The sequence below is a fragment of the Rattus rattus genome, chromosome 10 (genome assembly GCF_011064425.1).
Source record: "Rattus rattus isolate New Zealand chromosome 10, Rrattus_CSIRO_v1, whole genome shotgun sequence".
Lineage (NCBI taxonomy): Eukaryota > Metazoa > Chordata > Mammalia > Rodentia > Muridae > Rattus > Rattus rattus.
In genome coordinates this window covers 43332600-43350938 of record NC_046163.1, presented here as the reverse complement: position 1 = coordinate 43350938, position 18339 = coordinate 43332600, and positions in this window count along the sequence as shown.

Sequence of the window (18339 nt, the reverse complement as noted above, 5' to 3'; positions counted from 1 at the left end):
GGATGATAGAATCTGGGAAAAACTCGAAAGGTAAACATGAATTAAGGAATGTGTGAAGCTGCTTTCCATCTCTGGGATTTAGGACCAAGGCAAAGACTGGAATACACAGTTAAGGTAGAAAGGCTACCCGAAGACTATACACAGACTGACCCAGGGCTCCCACTGCATATGTAGCAGAGAATAGCCTTGTTGGGGCACCAGTGGAAGGAAGCCTTGGTCCTGCAAGGTTGGACTCCAGTGCAGGGAATGTTGGGGGGGGGTAAGTGGGGTGGATGGGGGGATACCCTTTATGGGGAGGGGAGGGATAGGGGTTTATGGACCTGAAACCGGGTAAGGGGATAACATTTGAAATGTAAATAAAGAAATATATCCAATAAAAAAAAAAAGACATTAGTGAAAAAAAAAAAAAAAAGAATAGCTGTTTAAGGAGGTGGTCATGAAGAATGGCCATGGATGAATAAGGGAAGTCAACTAAGAAAAAGAATGGGGCAACTCTGAGGTTTTGTGACACTAGGATTTAGAGTCCACGCCCTAGAGCCAGACTGCCTGCCTGCCTCCCTTGATAACCAACTGTATGAGGTAAGCTACTGACTTGTTCGTGACTCAGTCTCCTCGGCCGTGTGAATGAAGAAGGATAACAGTCCCCAAGCATGGGAATGTTAGGGCAATTAATTATATATTCTCAGTGTTCAGAATAATACCATGCATTGCGCTGAGCGTGTTGTAGGCGGTGCTAGATCGTACTCTGCTCCATTAAAAGAAGACTCTCAGTCAGGCACGAGGGAGGATGCTTTGTATAAGAACAGATTCCTACTGCAAATGTGTCCGTTTTCTACCAAAAAATAGATCTTTAGGAGAGTAGATGATATTGAGTGGCAGTATTAGAAATGCAGAGAATTTTCTAGAGAGGAAAGATGGTAGGGCATAAAATTCTAGACTTTGTGCATTCTGACATCATCCCCCCAGTACAGACAGCTATCCACAGATCAGCACAGCCCTGGGGAGGGCACAAAGGCTCATGTAAAAATCCTCAGGATCACGGGACAGAGGTTACATACCTAGAGAAAATGAGAGGTGATGCCTGGGGCACATGGAAATGAGAGGTAAGGCTGAGGTGTTCACCATCAGCCATGGGCCTCAGTGCCTTTGGTGGCCCCATTGTCTACAAAAGACATTGGCATTGTTTTCCACTGAGGTAACTGACCATGATTCCTTCTGCACAGCCCTGGAAAAGAAGACACAACTTTATAGCCCCCACCCCACGCACATACAAGGAACAATTGCTTGTACCATCCCTGGACTGGCACCAAGGTCACTACTTCCCACAAGGCCCTGTGTAGCCTGGACCTCCATGCTGGACCTGCTCTGCAAGTGTCCTCACTTCAGATGCTAAAGCCATTGTAATCTAGTTCTCTGACCCAGCTGTCTGTCAGTAGGATCTTCTCAAGATACCAGCTAAACCACTACAGAGAGATAGCTGGTTCCCAATCCCTGGAGTCTCTGTGCCTTTACACACACCCATGCTCTGGACCTTAGCTCTGAGGCAGAATGTTGTGTGCCCAGGGCTCATTCTCTAACCATCACTGTAGACAGATGTTCTGTATCCAGAGCACAGCCAGTATAGCTCTGCAAGGACCAGTGCTCTAGACACCAGTACAGCCGCCACAGGGAGTTAGACCACGTCCTGGACACCCGGACTGCTATAGAAAAGTTAATGTCGCTGTTCTAGACTCCAGCTCTGAGGTTGGTCCTCCTGCACCCACACCTTCAAACACCACAGTAAATGAATCCACACCCTGGGACCCAGAATCCAGATTGTTCTGTCTCCATTCATGCTTTAGTGACCAGTTCAGCTGCCAAGGAGATCTATCCCATGGCCTACATCCTGAAACCAGTGAGCTCCACACATGCCCACACTGTAGGCACAGTGTATTGTGTACTGTGTAAATATTGTCCTTGTGCTATTCATATGCTGACTTCTCTGCTCCTGTATCTTGTTTCAATGGGACTTGGCATTGTAATGCTTGTGTTCCTGACACAAGGTTGTGTAAATAATGCTTACAGTTCATTCTCTGCCTTGTTGATAAAGGCTGATCACCCAATGGCTGGGCAGAAAAGAGAATAGAATAAGATTTCTGCCAGTCAAGGGAGGGGAAGAGAGAGAGAGAGAGAAGAGTAAGACAGATTCAGCCATGGGGGAAGAGAGGAAACATTATAAGAGCTCAGCTGGGGCAGGGAAAACCCTGAATGCAAGCATTACGGGGATTTTGACAGGGAGGTAGCCAGATTGGCCTAGAGGATTAAAACAGATAAAAAATGCCCAGGTACTGCACTAAAGCTTCAAAATAAATCTTGGTCTCTCTGGGGAGTTAGCTAGGATAAAGAAGAACGGTAGTAGTTTACTGCGTGTGTTTATGTTAATTACCACTGACAACGCCACACTCCAGCCTTGGGATCCTCAGCTGCTTCAGAAGATAACACCTGGTACAGCATTACCAATATAGCAACAGATTCTTGTGTAAATCCTTGGTTTCGTTACTTCCCCGGAACCTAGTATTGTGGTTCGTCCATGGCTGCCTGTGCTTTAGGCCTTGACTCTGACTTCTTCATCAACCTTGACCTGTAGACCTTGACCTCTAGTTTAGAGAAAAAAAAATATGGTCAAAAGAAAAAAGCAATAAATGTAAAGGAATGAAGAAAACTTAGAGTCACACACGGTACAGCATCAAGACACGGGCATCATCAGGTTGGCATTTTATGGAGGACATGGATTAGAGCAGAAGCCTATTGGGAACGAGGGTCGTTGAAATTTCCTAAATTTGAGGAAAGATGTGATCGCTCGGGTCGCAGGTCAACAGTAGTGGCTTCTTCCATTGCCTATGCATTTTAGTTTTTGAAACAGAATCTCTCATCTCTCACTGAAACTGAAGCTCACGGATTCAGCTACACAGACTGGCCACAAACTCTAAAGATCCTCTGTCTCCACCACTCCGCTGCTAGGATTACGGATACAGCTCTGTGCTGCCATTTTATGTGGATGTGGGAAAAGCCTAACTTGGCTTCTGATGCTTGCACGACGAGCACTTTACTGACTAAACCATGAGAGAGTTCTTTTTCTTTGTGTGTGTGAATGTATGCGTGCACATACATGTGCTCATGTCGGTGTGCATTCCTATGCACACAGGGGCCTGAGGAGGGTGTTGGGCAGCATCACCCACTGTATCACTCTCTGCCTTACTGCCTTGAGACATATATTCTCACTGAACATATAACTAGGCAAGCATTGAGCTGTTAGCAATCCTGTCCCTGCTTCCTCTCCTCACCACTGCAGGGAGTGTGTAACCATGCCTTGCTGCATTTGTTTGTTTTGTTTTATCTCAGCCACAGTTTCCTTAGAATTTAAAAGAAAAAACTCCCCAAGGCAGGCAAATTATAAATCGGTAGCTGCCTGAAGGGAGATAGAGAACGGAAGATAGAAGGGGACAAAGGTGAGGAGGAAGAAGAGGAAGAGGAGGAAGAAGAGAAGGATGAGGAGAAAGAATAGGAGGAGCAGAAAGAGGAGGAGGAGGGGGAGGAGGAAGCACATTGCTTGAATTAGGTAGGCATGTAGGTCAGCTCATGGAAGACAAGCAGCCAACATGGTAGGGTTAGAGAAAGTGTGAAGGCCATGTGTAAAGGAAGGCATGTTTAGAAAACAGAAAGAAGAAAGGAAAACATGGTTTCTGAGCCACTACTCAGAAAGCAGGCAACCTCCGTAGAAACTCATGGTGGGTCTGTAGCAACTGAGTGAAAATTCTGAAAAGAAAAGGGACAGTATCTCATTAATGAGATCATTATTGCTCCTGTCTCTTCAGGGTGGTACAAGGTGAACTTGCCTTCCTAAGATGTCTGATTCAAACTAGTTCCTTGGCTGGCTGGCTGATCGGTCCAGTTGTATTAACATTTTCATATTTTGGGTAGCTTGGAATGCTACAGGTGTTCATTCAGGCTAAAGAAAACTCATTTAGAAACCAGATCACGGACCTGACTCCTTAAATTAGAAATTTACCTAGAAGTCTTTTTTGTCATTTCAAAGGCACCAGACATTCATCCAGAATTCACTGCCCTTTGTAACCCAAGTACAAAGGAGCTTAGATTGTGCTTCAAGCTCAACGGCAGAATTTTAAAAAAACAAACAACAAAGAAACAAAAACAAAAACCCCATAAAATTCTCTTTCTCCCTCTCCCTCTCCCTCCCCTCTGTGTGTGTGTGTGGTGGTGGTGGTGGTGGTGGTGGTGGTGGTGGTGATAGTGATGAAGACCAAAACTCAGATGCTAGGAAAATAAATGAAAACATGAAAGCATATAAAAGAATCTTGTATAATGAAATAGGAACTGGAAACATGATTGAGTAGCAGGGTTTTGTCTAGCATAAGTGAGGTCCTGGGCATACTCTCCAGGACAGTAAAATGAATTTTAATAGAATTCTGGCCAAGCACAGTGGTCTCTCCATTGTCCCCTTGTTCCCACTAAATCATTTTAATATTATGGGATGTACAAAAATGATGTTTGTTAAAAAGGGATTGCCCCTCTAACTGTTCCCAAGGGCACAGTGTTTTTAATGGAGTTTCCCCCCCTCCCTGTTACAGAGCCAAGGAGCCAGCCTGAATAAGTACAGGAAATTTTGGAGGACGGTTGAAATAAACAAAATCAAGTCTTCAATGACTGCACCTCCTTGCTCCCAGAATCTACACTCAACAAGCACAAAGCTCACATGACATTTTATAAATATGATTCATACTACAGCTAGTATGGTAGGGCATTTCCTAATGTATACAAGGCCCCGAGTTTGAGTTCCAACCCTGTGACAAATAATCAAAGAGCATAAAGAAGTTGAATTCATAAAAGCAGAGAGGGAAATGATGGCGCCTGGGGGTTCTGGAGCAGGGATTGGGAAGATGTAAGGATATAAACTCCCAGTTGTATAAGATCAATGCAAGAGACCTACTGCCTAAGATAGCGACTAGAGCTAATAACTGTTACATTTGACTGTTGTCAGAGGGGTTTCTGTTCCTACTGAAGGAAGCCAAGGCAGACACCGAAGCGGAGTCCACGGAGGACGGCTGCTGAATCACTTTTCCCCCTAACGACTCAGCTTCCTTCCCTTTCCTCCCTTCCCTTCCTCCCCTCCCTTCTCTTCCCTCCCCTCTCCTCTCTTTCCCTCCCTTTCTTTCCCCTCCTTCTATCCTTTTTTTAAAAAAATGTTTTATTTTGTTGAGAATTAGATTGTTGTCATGTAATATATTCTGATTATGGTTGGTCCCCCCTCCCCTGACTCCTCTCCCTCCCTGACTCCTCCCCATCCCCTGACTTCTCCCTGCTCCTCCCTACTTCCCTTCCTATCCAGAGCTGTACCCTGTCTCTTCTCAGAAAATAGATAGGAGGCTAAGGAATAATAATGAAATAGCATAAGATAAAAGCAAAGGCAAGCCGAAGGAAAAAGAACCAAAGAAAGAGCACAGGAAACACATATAGACACAAGTACACACACATAGGAATCCCATAAAAACACAAAACCAGAAGCCATGATGTATATGCAAAGGAACTGTAAGGTTTGAAAAAATCCCTGACAGAACATTATGAGACAAAGAACCTTCAAGGAAGCCATTTTAGTCCTTTGTGTTGTGCATTTATTGCTGGACAAGCAGTGCCCTCAAGCAAGACTACTCTTAAGAGAGGTTCATTTCCCCAGTGAAAAAAACCTTTTTTTTTTATTTGCAAGTGGTCATCAATTGGAGATAGCTTTAGAGTTAGGGGTGGACATGTGTCCATCTGTCCTCTCAGCTCTAGGACCTCATCTAGTGCGGACCTGAACAGGCCGTGTGCGTGCTACCACAGTCCCTGTGAGTTCATATGTGTGTGGGTCCTGCTGTATTTAGAAGACCTTGTTTCCCTGGTGCCCTCCATCCCCTCTGGCCCTTACACTCTTTCAGCCTCCTCTTCTGCAGAGTTCCCTGAGTCCTGAGGGAAGGGATTTGATGAAGACGTCCCAATTAGGGATGAGTATTCTGCGATCTCTCACTCTCTGCATCTTGTCTGTCTGTGGGTCTTTGTATATGTTCCCATCTACTGAGGAAGCTTTTCTGATGATGGCCAAGCAAGACACAGAGGTATGAGTATAACAGAATCTCATCAGGAGTCACTTTAATGCTGTATTCCTTCAGCAGCAAAGTAGCGTTTAGTCAGTCTCCCCACCCCCCACCACTGTGTTGCTGGCTTATCTGGTCTCAGGATCTTGGATACCCAAGCACTGTCAGGTATGGGTTCCATCTCACTGAGTGGGCCTTAAGTTAAACCAGCCATTGGTTGGTTACTTCTACGAACTTCCTGCTAGTACTTCACTGGTGCATCCAAAGGTAGATCGCCATTGTAGATCAAAGGGTTCGTAGCTGGTTGCTGTTTACCTGTTTCCTAGACAGTGGCTTCCAGGACCATGAACACTAACTAGTCCAAAGGAGTGAAGACTCTAAGTAGACACCAGCTAGACTTCTTCCTGTTCAATGGGTCGAGTAGATTTCATCTTCAACAACAGGGCCATTACTGCCAGTTCGTGGAGACATCAGCCTGGTCAATGGCCTGGGTTGTTTGTGGATTCCCACAGGACCCCCTTGGCCAGCAACCTGATTAGATACATTGCACTCCCTATACTGGAAACTTCATCTGGCGACAAGGAATTTCTAGATGAACATCTGTCTCCCCAGTTATTTGGTGATTTCATTTAGATCACTTTCATATATGTATATATTATAGGAAGCTTCTACTGTATTACATAGCTCCGCAAATGACTTTTAGTTTTATCTGTCTGTCTTCAAATTCCATCCCTTCCCCCATTTCTACCCCCCCCATCGCTTGAGTCTCCCTTTCCAGCCCCCTTCCATAACTATCTGTTCTGTTTCCTCTTCCTAGGGAGATCCATCCCTCCTCCATAGCCCCTTACTCCTTACTTAACCTTTGTGGTTCTATGGGTTATAACTTGTCAATCAATGTCTTAATAGCTAATAGCCACATATTAATGAATACATACCATATTTGTCTTTCTCTAAATTATCTCATTCGGAATGACCTATTTTCTAGTTCCACTTGTTTGCCTATGGATTTCATGATTTCAGTTTTTAACAGCTGAGTAATATTCCATGTGTAAATGTACTTTCATTGTTCATTTATTCACTGATGACCATATCCATATAGATTGTTTCCAGTATCTGAATATTATAAAAGAACAGCAATAAACATGGTTGAGCAAGTGTTTCCATAGTAGGATGATGCATCCTCTAGGTCAATGGCTCTCAATCTTCCTAATGCTGCAACCTTTTAGTACAGTTCCTCTTGTTGTGGGGACCCACAACCAAATAATTATTTTTGTTGCTACTTCATAACTGTAATTTTGCTACTGTTAGAATCATAATGTAAATATCTGATATGCAAGATATCTAATATGTGAACCCAAGGGGGTCATAGCCCATAGGTTGAGAACCACTGCTCAGCCCAAGAATGAAATACCAGCTTGCTTTCTTATACAAAGCCAGGACCACGTACCCAGGGGCAGCACTGTCCACAGGGAGAATGGAGGAAGAGAAGGTGAGAGAGAGAGAAAAAACAGAGAGAGAGAGAGGAGAGAGAGAGAGAGAGAGAGAGAGAGAGAGAGATCCTGAGAAAGGAACAGGACCTCTAAGAATAAGAAATGTATAAATATAGTATATGTAAATAAAATTTATTTTTTATAAGTTGGTTTTTGTTCTTGTCTTTTTAAAGATTTATTTATTTTATAAATGTGAGTACACTGTCCCTGTCTTCAGACACACCAGAAGAGAATATTGGATACCATTACAGATGATTGTGAGCCACCATGTGGTTGCTGGGAATTGAACTCAGGACCTCTGGAAGAGGAGTCAGTGCTCTTAAACACTGAACCATATCTCCAGCCTATAAATTTATTTTCTTTTATTATTAACAACAACAACAACCACAATAATAATAATAATAATAATATTTCTTTTTCTTTCTTTTTTTTTTTACACTCCAGATTTTATTCCCCTCCCAATCCACCCTCTGACTATTTTCCATCCCATGCCCCCCTGCACTCTCCATGAGGATCTCCACATGGATGCCCCCCCACTCCACCAGACTTCTAAACTCCCTGGGGCCTCCAGTCTCTTGAGGGTTAGGTGCATCTTCTCTGACTGAACCCAGTCCAGGGAGTCCTCTGCTGTATATGTGGTGGAGGCCTCATATCAGCTGGTGTGTGCTGCCTGGTTGGTGATCCAGTGTCTGAGAGATCTCGGAGGTCCAGGTTAGTTGAGACTGCTGGTCCTCCTACAGGGTTGCTCTCCTCCTCAGCTTCTTCCAGCTTTTGCCTAATTCAACCGCAGAGGTCAGCAGCTTCTGTTCATTGGTTGGGTGTAAATATCTGCATCTGACTCTTTTAGCTGCTTGTTGGGTTTTTCGGAGGGCAGTCATGATAGGTTACTTTCTGTGAGTGCTCCATAACCTCAGTAATGGTGTCAAGTCTTGGGGCCTCCCCTTGAGCTGGATCCCACTTTGGGCCTGTCCCTGGACCTTCTTTTTCTCAGATTCTTCTCTATTTCCATTCTTGCCATTCTTTGAGATAGGAACAATCATGGGTCAGAGTTTTGACTGTGGGATAGCAACCCCATCCCTCACTTGATGCCCTGTCTTTCTGCTGGAGGTGGGTTCTACAAGATCCCTCTCCCCACTGTCGGGCATTTCATCTAAGGTCCCTCCCTTTGAGTCCTGAGAGGCTCGCTCCTCCAAGGTCTCTGGTATATTCTAGAGGGCTCTCTGAACCTCCTATGTCCTGAGGTTGCCTGTTTCCATTCTTTCTGCTGGCTCTCAGGGCTTCAGTCCTTTTCTTCCACCGAATACCAGATCATGCTCCCCTCTCTTCCCCTCTCCCTGTCCCCTTTCCCTTCAAGGTCCCTCCCTCCCTCCCCCTTTTGTTTGCTTTCTTCTCCCTCCCAAGTGGGACTGAGGCATCCTCACTTGGGCCCTTCAGCTTGTTGACCTTTTTGAGTTCTGTGAAGTTGGGTATTCTGTACTCCCCCAATCCCCGCTAATATCGACTTATTAGTGAGAACATACCGTGCATGTCTTTTTGAGTCTGAGTTACCTCACTCAGGATGGTATTTTCTAGTTCCATCCATTTGCCTGCAAAACTCAGGATGTCCTCATTCTTAAGAGCTGAGTAGTATTCCATTGTATACATGAACCACCCATTCTTTTGTCATGGGACATCTGGGTTGTTTCCAGCTTCTGGCTATCACAAATAAGGCCACTATGAACATTAGTGTAACATGTGCCCCTGTGGCATGGTGGGGCATCTTTTGGGTGTATTCCTAAGACTGGTATAGGAAGAATAACAAAAAAGAATAGGAATGAGAACGAATACTGTTATGAGATTGTGTTTAAAAGATGTTCAAATTGAATACCATTTGCTTATGTGGATATGATAAATAGATAATTTATATAGATAACTGTGTTTAAAGCATGAACTCATTCCAGTTCCAATACAAATTAATTAATCATGCCATATAATATGATCTAATTATCTTTGAAAAGGATAAAATGTTATTAATCTGCTCTAAACATGATATAATTATTTTTAAAACATGAAATAATTATGTTTAAACTAATGGTATAATTTATATATAGTTTAAAGTTGTTATATATTTGTTTTATATTTTCTCATCTCTCCAAATTGTAGTATGTTTCCAAAGCTCAGGAACTCTTTCCTATAATAGTTTTCATATTTCCCAAGTATTTAGGAGCAGTCAAGTAGACATTATCAATCATTCCGTAGCTTGGTGACACCAGATAGACACAATGAAGACTCCTTCTTGTCTTCCTTTCTGAATTACATGGAAACATCCAAGGCAATGGAGCTCTCCTGGTCTGTGTCTGTTTTTCCTTTAACGTTCTCTATTCTGCTGTGGACAGAGGCATCAGCCTTCCTCATATAGCTTTAGGAAGATATCTCATGCATGCTTCATTGGCTTCTAACTCTTCCTGTGGAGAGTCTATTTAAGTTTCTCTGTGGTGTTATACTTCAGCATTTCTTTTCTCTATCTTTGCTCTCCAGGTTTTCAAAAGGAAGGAAAGGCAAGGAAGTCAACTGGCTTGGCAAGGATCCCAAACAACATACATAAAATTTCAGAAGACTATCCACCCACATAACCTTAAATAGAAATGGGATTCTCAGGACACAGTCTATTGCCACATTCATACCAACTCAGGCCTACAGAAGGATTCATGCATGCAACTTATGGTTTTTGTGAAAGCCTGTAATCTAACCTAAGTTGTGCTCTAAAGACCTAGAGTCAGTCAGACATAGTCCCTGTTCTGAAGGTTGTCAGAGACCAGGAACAGGCAAATCAAAAGCTAAGTACAGACAATATGGTAGAAAAGGTATCTACATGGATTGTGGGAGATCTACCCAGGACATCTGACGGCTTCACAATGATAATGGATTGGTGTTTGGAAGACTGTAGAGAAGATTCTCTGGAGTGCAAGAAGTCGGTCCTTAATGCTAACAACATGATTTTGTGCATATGCACACAAAAAAGGCTCTAAACTCAATAGATGTTTAGGAAGTGGTTTTTCACAGTAACGACACTCATACCTTTCAAAACCATACTGTGTCTGAGCCCCGTGAGTACCAGAGTGCTGATATAACCACAGGAGACTTACCTCCTACCCTAAAGCAGTAGAATCCATTCGAATGAGTGAACTGTCTATAAATGAACATTTGTGAGTAGACTAGAGCTATCAAGATAGTAAAGCAGAAATATTGATACATTTATGGTCTACCAATATGGAACATTTACTAGAACCTATACAAAATATTTTTAATGCTGTTGTAATCCTTATAACGAATTCAAGTGACAGATATTTTTTGCAGCAGTTCTCCATCTACTCAACAAGTGTTTTGACATGGGTTTTATTGCAAAGGAAATTGAGGGTTGGAGGGTTATGTGTTTTAACATGACACAGTTCTGAAGTGGGAAGGATGAGACCCATCTACAATGGCACTGCAGTTGATTAAAAAGTGAAAATTTTCTTTAAGTTTATTACAACATATTTTTTTGAGGTGAGAAATCCTTTGATGCCTTTGTCTTAAAGGGAAGACTGTATTCTAGAAGTCTCTAGCAATTTCAGACTGAATAAGACTGAGGTTGACTTGAGGTACTTCTCAAATCCATGCCAAAATAACATGAACCCTATCTCAGGGCAACATCTTCTATATAACTCAACCTCCTAGGATGAAATAACCTGGAATACAAAGGGCAACTTGGCTTAGTTTGTTGGGGAATGTGTATTTGATCTGAAAATACAAAGAACACATCAAAGAGTTTTCTATCTGAGCGGAAAAGGCTAAGTGGGATAGGAAGTAAAATTGGCACATTTCTACTGCTCCATACAATCATCAAAAAGGGAAACATTTTAGTTCTGAGCTGCCTGCAATGTTTACGTTAATTTCTACCGTCTCCCATTATCAGCTGTAGTAAAGATAAGGAAAGTAAAGGTTAAAGAACTAATAACATAGAATCAGCAAGAATAACGTGATTCGTTTTCTGCTGCTGCATGCTGGGGAATGTTACTTTAATATTTATATCAACCATCAGTCCTCTGCAGTCGTTCATTTCTTTAGTGTTATAATACGAAAGTGACAAATAGATTCCATTTTTATGAAACATGCATGAAGTCTCTCTCTCTGACACTCTCTCTCTCTGACTCTCTCTCTCTCTCTCTCTCTCTCTCTCTCTCTCTCTCTCTCTCTCTCTCTCCCCCCTCTCCCCCTCAGTGATTAAGAGCACTTACTGTTCTTTCAGAAAATCCAAGTTCATCTCCCAGAGCCCCTTACCTGGTGACTCTCAGTTGTCTGTAATTCCTGTCCTAGGTAATCCAACACCATCTCTGGCCTCTTCAGGAATGCAAGCATGTGGTGGCCATACTTGCGTGAAGGTAACAACATCCAGACATAGAAAATAAAATGCAAAGAAAAATCTGAAGGAAATTATTTAGTTGAGAAAGATTTCTACTGTGTAGTTCTGGTTGGCCTGGAATTCACTATGTAGATGAAGCCAGTCAACTCACAGAAATTACTTGCCTCTGCCTACCAAGCTATGTTGAGACTACAGGTGTGTGCTAATATACCTGGCTTGGATTAAATTTTTGAATAAAAACATTTATCTAGTTAAAATCATTTAATGATTCAGTTATCCATTGTTTCTTCTCTGTTTCCACTATAGGGATCTAGAATTGTGGCAGCCAAATGCAGAATTACAAATCCTAATTCAGCATTCAGAGGTGTCTCTTAGTGGTCGAAGAACATCCCCCGGTTAGAATTTTTGTTTAGAAGTTGACTCAAAATGGGTGAGATCCAAAGGCAAGATTTGAATCTCTAAACTCCTAAGAGATACTGTAGGGAAAGACCCCAGCAATGAACATAGGAATGATATCTCCTATGTCTCAGGTCAAAGAAGCGAAACTAAATAAATGGAGTGGCACCAAGTGAAGACATTTCTGTACAGCCAATGTGGAAAGATAATTTATAGATTGGGAGAGATTGCTTAAAAAGCATGTATTTGGGTTTAATATTCGGGTTAACTCACAAAACGTATCAGGAGGCCTACAACTTAACAGCAGAAGCATGAACAACAAAATTTAAAAACTGGTGAAAGACTTTGCTGTGGTTCACACCTTGAATGTCCCCCAAAGGTTCATGTGATCAAGCCTTGGTCCTTAGCTCAGAGTAATATTAAAAACAACTTCAAATGAGGTAGGAGAGAACAGCACATGTTCACATACGTCCCTGCACCTATACTCTGTGGTTTTCAACTGCAGTGAAGTCTTGTAAATTTGATAGATGTTTTTCCTTTTTTCACTAATGTCTGCTAGGCTTCTATAAATAATCTTTTCTGCACAGCTGGACATGGAGACAGGTACTGATGGGTAAGTTTGCCTGTAGGCCAGAGCAGGCTCTATAAGAACAGAAAGACTATGAACATGACTTCTCATATGAGTGCTGTAGTGACTAATCCTTGACTATGTCTGGAATGAACTACAATCCAGAATTGGAAGGCTCACTTTTGATCCTGATCTTGAGGCTGGGAGTTACAAGTTTCTGACCTGGATCTTGGTATGGAGATCTTGAGGCAAAGTGATTATGAATCCCAGGAATTTAAGGCAAAGAGATCTCTGAGTTCAAGGTCACCTGGGACAAAGCAAGTCCCAGACCCAGGCGAGGTGATACATACCTTTAATCTGGGACACACCTTCTGCTGGAGACTTACATTAAGGACATTGGAAGAAGGAAGAGTCTCTCCTTTTTGCCTGCCTGCCCGTCTGCCTGCCTGGGACAGAGCCAGATCCTTGGACTTCCATTCACAGCTGCCGCTGATCGTTATTGGGGAGTTGGACTGCAGACTGTAAGTCACCAACCAATTCTCTTACTATATAGAGACTACCCATAAGTTCTGTGACTCTAGAGAACCCTGACTAAGACAAGGGTCAAGCACTCTGTTGGTCTATATCCACATTAGGCCTCCCATAATTCTTTGCTGCAGAAATTACAACTTAGCCATGTATGTAGTGTCAGTCCTGTAGTATTCTTGCCAAAAGTCAATACAAGTTGTATGAAGTTCACTATACCTAAGAGGTTACTTCTTGCAATGAACCATTTATTCAGTACAATCTTCTCCACCTCGAACAACTGCTATTTCATAGCCCTAGTGGAATTAACCTTTTCTCCATGAATCATTTAGCACATAGCTCATGGGATCAAGAAAGAGAAATGAATATTATTCATTCAAGAGCCTTGTTAATCATGTTCTCTTCTTCCTGTCCACATAGAGTATGAATCTGACCAATTACATACTTTTTCATTTGGAAGAGAAAAGTGTAATAGAACCAAAGAGATCCTTGACTCCAAAATCTCTTGAAGAAGTGTTTTTGGAAATGGCCTTTTGAACAGTATCTCTGCTTTGAAATTGTGGCTAAGAAGAGAAGATTGATGTCATCTGCATTTTTTCCAAGATTGATTTATTGATTTTATGTATATGAATATAATGTCGCTGTCCTCAGACACACCAGAAGAGGACATCGGGTCCCATTACAGATGGTTGTAAGCCACCGTGTAGTTGTGGGAACTGAACTTAGGACCTCTGGAAGAGCAGTCAGTGCTGCTCTTAACCACTAAGCTAGCTAGCTCTCCAGCCCTTATCATCTACATTCTTATAAAAGTGACAATGTTTCATATGCAAAGAGAATGAACTGAAGGTGCCTTTGTTTCTCGAACAAGCCCTGGTGTCCCCGGGTGAGCCCGACAAGCAGGTACATAATTTTAAGCTGTGCTCCAAACTTGTCACAGCTAATTGAAAGTTCTTCCTTTAGTTTGTAAATATCTTGCTCATCAAAGTGAATACCGTATACATAAACTCCAACGGTAACATTAAACAAGAGATTATAATAAAATAAAGACATGGAAAAGTGGCGATCACATAACTATTTAGCTGGAAGCAATCAAACCAGGTCCAGTTTCTAAATCTTCAAATAATTCTATGATCCTGGCTCCTGATAACAGGGAATTTTCCTACCTAAAAGAATAATCATGCCCCTGGGACTTACTTCCCTTTGAACACTAAGGAGTCAGGAAAGGGCAGTACTAGAGATTCCTACTGGTGAGTTGTTTATGCTTAAACTCTGCTTAATAGATCTCCTTTTCCTAAAGGCAGACTTCGTTATTCTCGTTATTAAATCAAACTTTAACACTTTGTAGCTAATGACCAGCTTTACAGAAACAGTACTAATAGCAAAAATGAAACTCTAGAAGGAATTTCTTTCTTGGTTTCCTTGTGACTAATTATCACTCAGCCGTGCGTTGTCTATTCTCTGTGAGTCTACCTTCTTCCAGTAGTTTCTATTGTTAATGATATACAGCTTTATTCTTTTGTGTTTAGATGGGAGGCAGAATGTGCTTTTAAGTTTTCTATATTTGTTAAGAAATGCATTGTGTCCTAATATGTAGTCTACTTTGGAGCAATATGGCTGCTTGAAGAATGTATATTCTTTAGTGTTCAGGTAGGATGTTTTATAGAATGTCCATTAGGTTTGTTTTATTTAAGATATCATTTAACTCCAGTGTTCCTCTATTGACTTTTCCCCAGATCACTTGTCTGTTGTTATGGATAGGGTTTCAAAGTCACCCACTAGCCTTGTGTCGGGGTTATCTGTAGGTTTAAATATAATGGTTTTCTTGTATGAGATTGAATATTCTTGTGTTGTAGTGTGGGTGTTTAGGATTGTAATATCCTCTTGGTAGATTGTTCCCCTAATGAGTACAAAGAAACCCTCCTAATAGCTTCCAATTCTTTTGTTTTGGAATCTGTTTTGTTGCATAGCACCTTCCAGCAGTATGAAAATCTGCCAGTAAGGATGAAGCATTCACTACCAGCTTAGCATTTCTATGTTCTATGACTTAAGTATGTGGTGTCTCTAGAAATAAAGTCTTACTATCTAGTGAACTTGTTCTATATCTCTCATTCATCCACTCAAGAATTTAGAATAACTGTGATTACGATGTTAAGAGTGCTCCAGCCTGAAGTAGTGGACAAGAACCAGTGGGCAATGTGAATAGACCCATGGCGATTCTAAGAAAGAACTAGAATGAGATATTAGAGATCAGTATTGTTGTAATGAAAACAATGCCTCATTAGTAAACTGTATCCAGCTAAGGGAAGAGTCACTATGCTTGACAATATCTTAATAGAATTAGCCAATAATGCAACTCCAACAGCACAAACATTGAACAAAACAGAAGAGAATATATAAGAACTGTGGTCAAACATAAAAAGAATATGTGCGGAGTTGGGGATTTAGCTCAGTGGTAGAGCGCTTGCCTAGCAAGCGCAAGGCCCTGGGTTCGGTCCCCAGCTCTGAAAAAAAGAAAAGAAAAAAAAAAAGAATATGTGCCTGAATGAGGCTGTCAGAAGGAGAAGGAAGAGAAAAAGAAAATAAATATTTGCTATAAGGATGACTGATAATTTCTTTCAAATTCCTGTCAGATACACGAAGAACATCAAGGAGTCTAAATGTCAAATAAACTATATTTAGGTGTATCGTTTTCTAACTATAAAAAGTTAAGTTTGAAAAAATTCTAGAAGGCAGTGCTAATGAGAAGCAAAAAGAATTAGAACTGTGTTCTCCTCAAATACCATGCAAGTAAGAAAAAAGTCAAGTGGAAGGTTTACTATTTAGAGAAACGTCTCACCTAGAATTGTGTGCCCTGTGAAAGTCCCCTTCAAAGGGCAAGGAGAAACAAGGCCTTTTGGGGGCAAATATTGGGAGAATGTGTTGCCAATGGCTCACTGCCTTACAGTAAATGTTAAAGGAAGTTCATAAAAGAGAAGGAAAACACAAAGTTCAAAAGATAGCAAGGATATAAATTAATGAGGATGGTCTGTGTTCCTGGTGAGGGAGACTCAACATCAGTAATGGGTAGGAAGACTTGATATTATCATCAGAAGCCGGTTTTTCCTGGTTCATTCTGTAAAGTCAACACAGTCACAATCAAAATCCTAGCCAATGATTCTGTAGTTACTGACAATTGACACTGTAACATATACGGAGACATAGTCTGAATTTTTATATCTCCCCCAAATTATTTGTTGAGATCTAACCCCTCAAATAAAGGTATTAGGAGGTACTGTCAGAAGGAGGAAATCAACTGACGAGGACTTTGCCTTTATGGATGGAATTAATGCTTTTATTAAAGATTCTTGTGAGAGATAGCTCATCTTCCTCCATGTGAGGGCATAGAAGATGCCATCTATAAATCAGAAAGAGGCCTCATACTAGACTCCAACTATTTTAATGCCTTCAACCTAACCTTCTCTGCCTCCACGACTTAAGATATACATTTCTTCTGCTTGTAATCCAATAATTATAAGGTTATTTTATTTATAAGACTACAACCAGATGGAAATAGCCAATGAGGTATTGAAGGAGAAGAATAAAAATTGAGGTATCGACACTGCCTGATTTTAGGACTTCGTGATTTTAGGACTTCGTGAATTCTAAATTAGTTAAGTCAATAATAGATCAGTGGAGCAGACCCAGACATAGACTCCATGAGCACAAGTGTGTGATTTTTAACAAGAGAACAAGAACAATAGACAGAGTAAAGACAATGTTTTCAAAAAAACACTTTGGGTGATAGGGCTGTGTAATTATATATTCTAGCTAGAGTATAAAAGACCCACAACTCTGGTATTTTGTTTATAAGCTGTATGCCTAGATTGGGCAGGTTTTGAGCTATTGTAAATTTACATCCCAGCTATGTGTCCCTTGTTACTTGTTTTAAACTTGCCCAGGTTGTTTCAGTTCCAACAGCCTGTCCTCAGGGTCTACTTCTCCTGACCATGGTTCGTCTTCTTTCCTGGTGGTCTCCTTCTCTTTCTATCTCCTTTATCCTTCTTTCCTGGTCTCTCCTGAGATGTCCCTCAGTCCATCCTTAAATGAAAAGGACTTGCCTCATCTTGAGAGAGGGTCCTGAGGAAGGGGTGTTTGGCAGCAGTGGAAAAAAATGATTTGGAGTCAATGATGGATGTAAGCTGACAGCTATCTTCTGCTTGAGATAGCTCTTTACTCAAGATACTCTCTCTCTCTCTCTCTCTCTCTCTCTCTCTCTCTCTCTCTCTCTCTCTCAGATCAAAGCCCAAACTTTTATTTTGTATAAAATACCTCCTTAGGAATTGCATATCAATTCAATCATTTACTCCAAGTTCCTTTTTGATTATCCCACACATCAGCATTTTATGACCTTAGTCCTTTGAGTCTAAAGATAGAGCCACATGGCCAAGACTATTGAGTTCTGCTGCTTGTTGGAGCTGGAACATGGACCTATTGTTCTATTACATTATTACCAGTGTTCTGTTTTCCAATTCCTTCACAATCTAAGCTTGGCTGAACTGGAATTTGCTCTGTAGCTAGACCTTGAACTCAGAGATCTTCTTGACTCTGTCTCCTGAATATTGGGATTAAAGATATCTACCACCATGCCTAGATTTAAGATTTTTCTTCACCTAGAACTTGCTCTGTACCAGGCTGGGCTTGAATTCAGAAATCTGTTTAACTTTGTCTCCTGGTATTAAAGGTGTGTACCACCAGGCCTGGGTATAAGCTTTTCATGGCCACTATTCCTCAAGATATCCATCAAAAGCCTGTGTCTTCCAACCTCAAGATCTGGATCACATGTGTGCTTTCCATTTCTTGATTGTAGTCCAT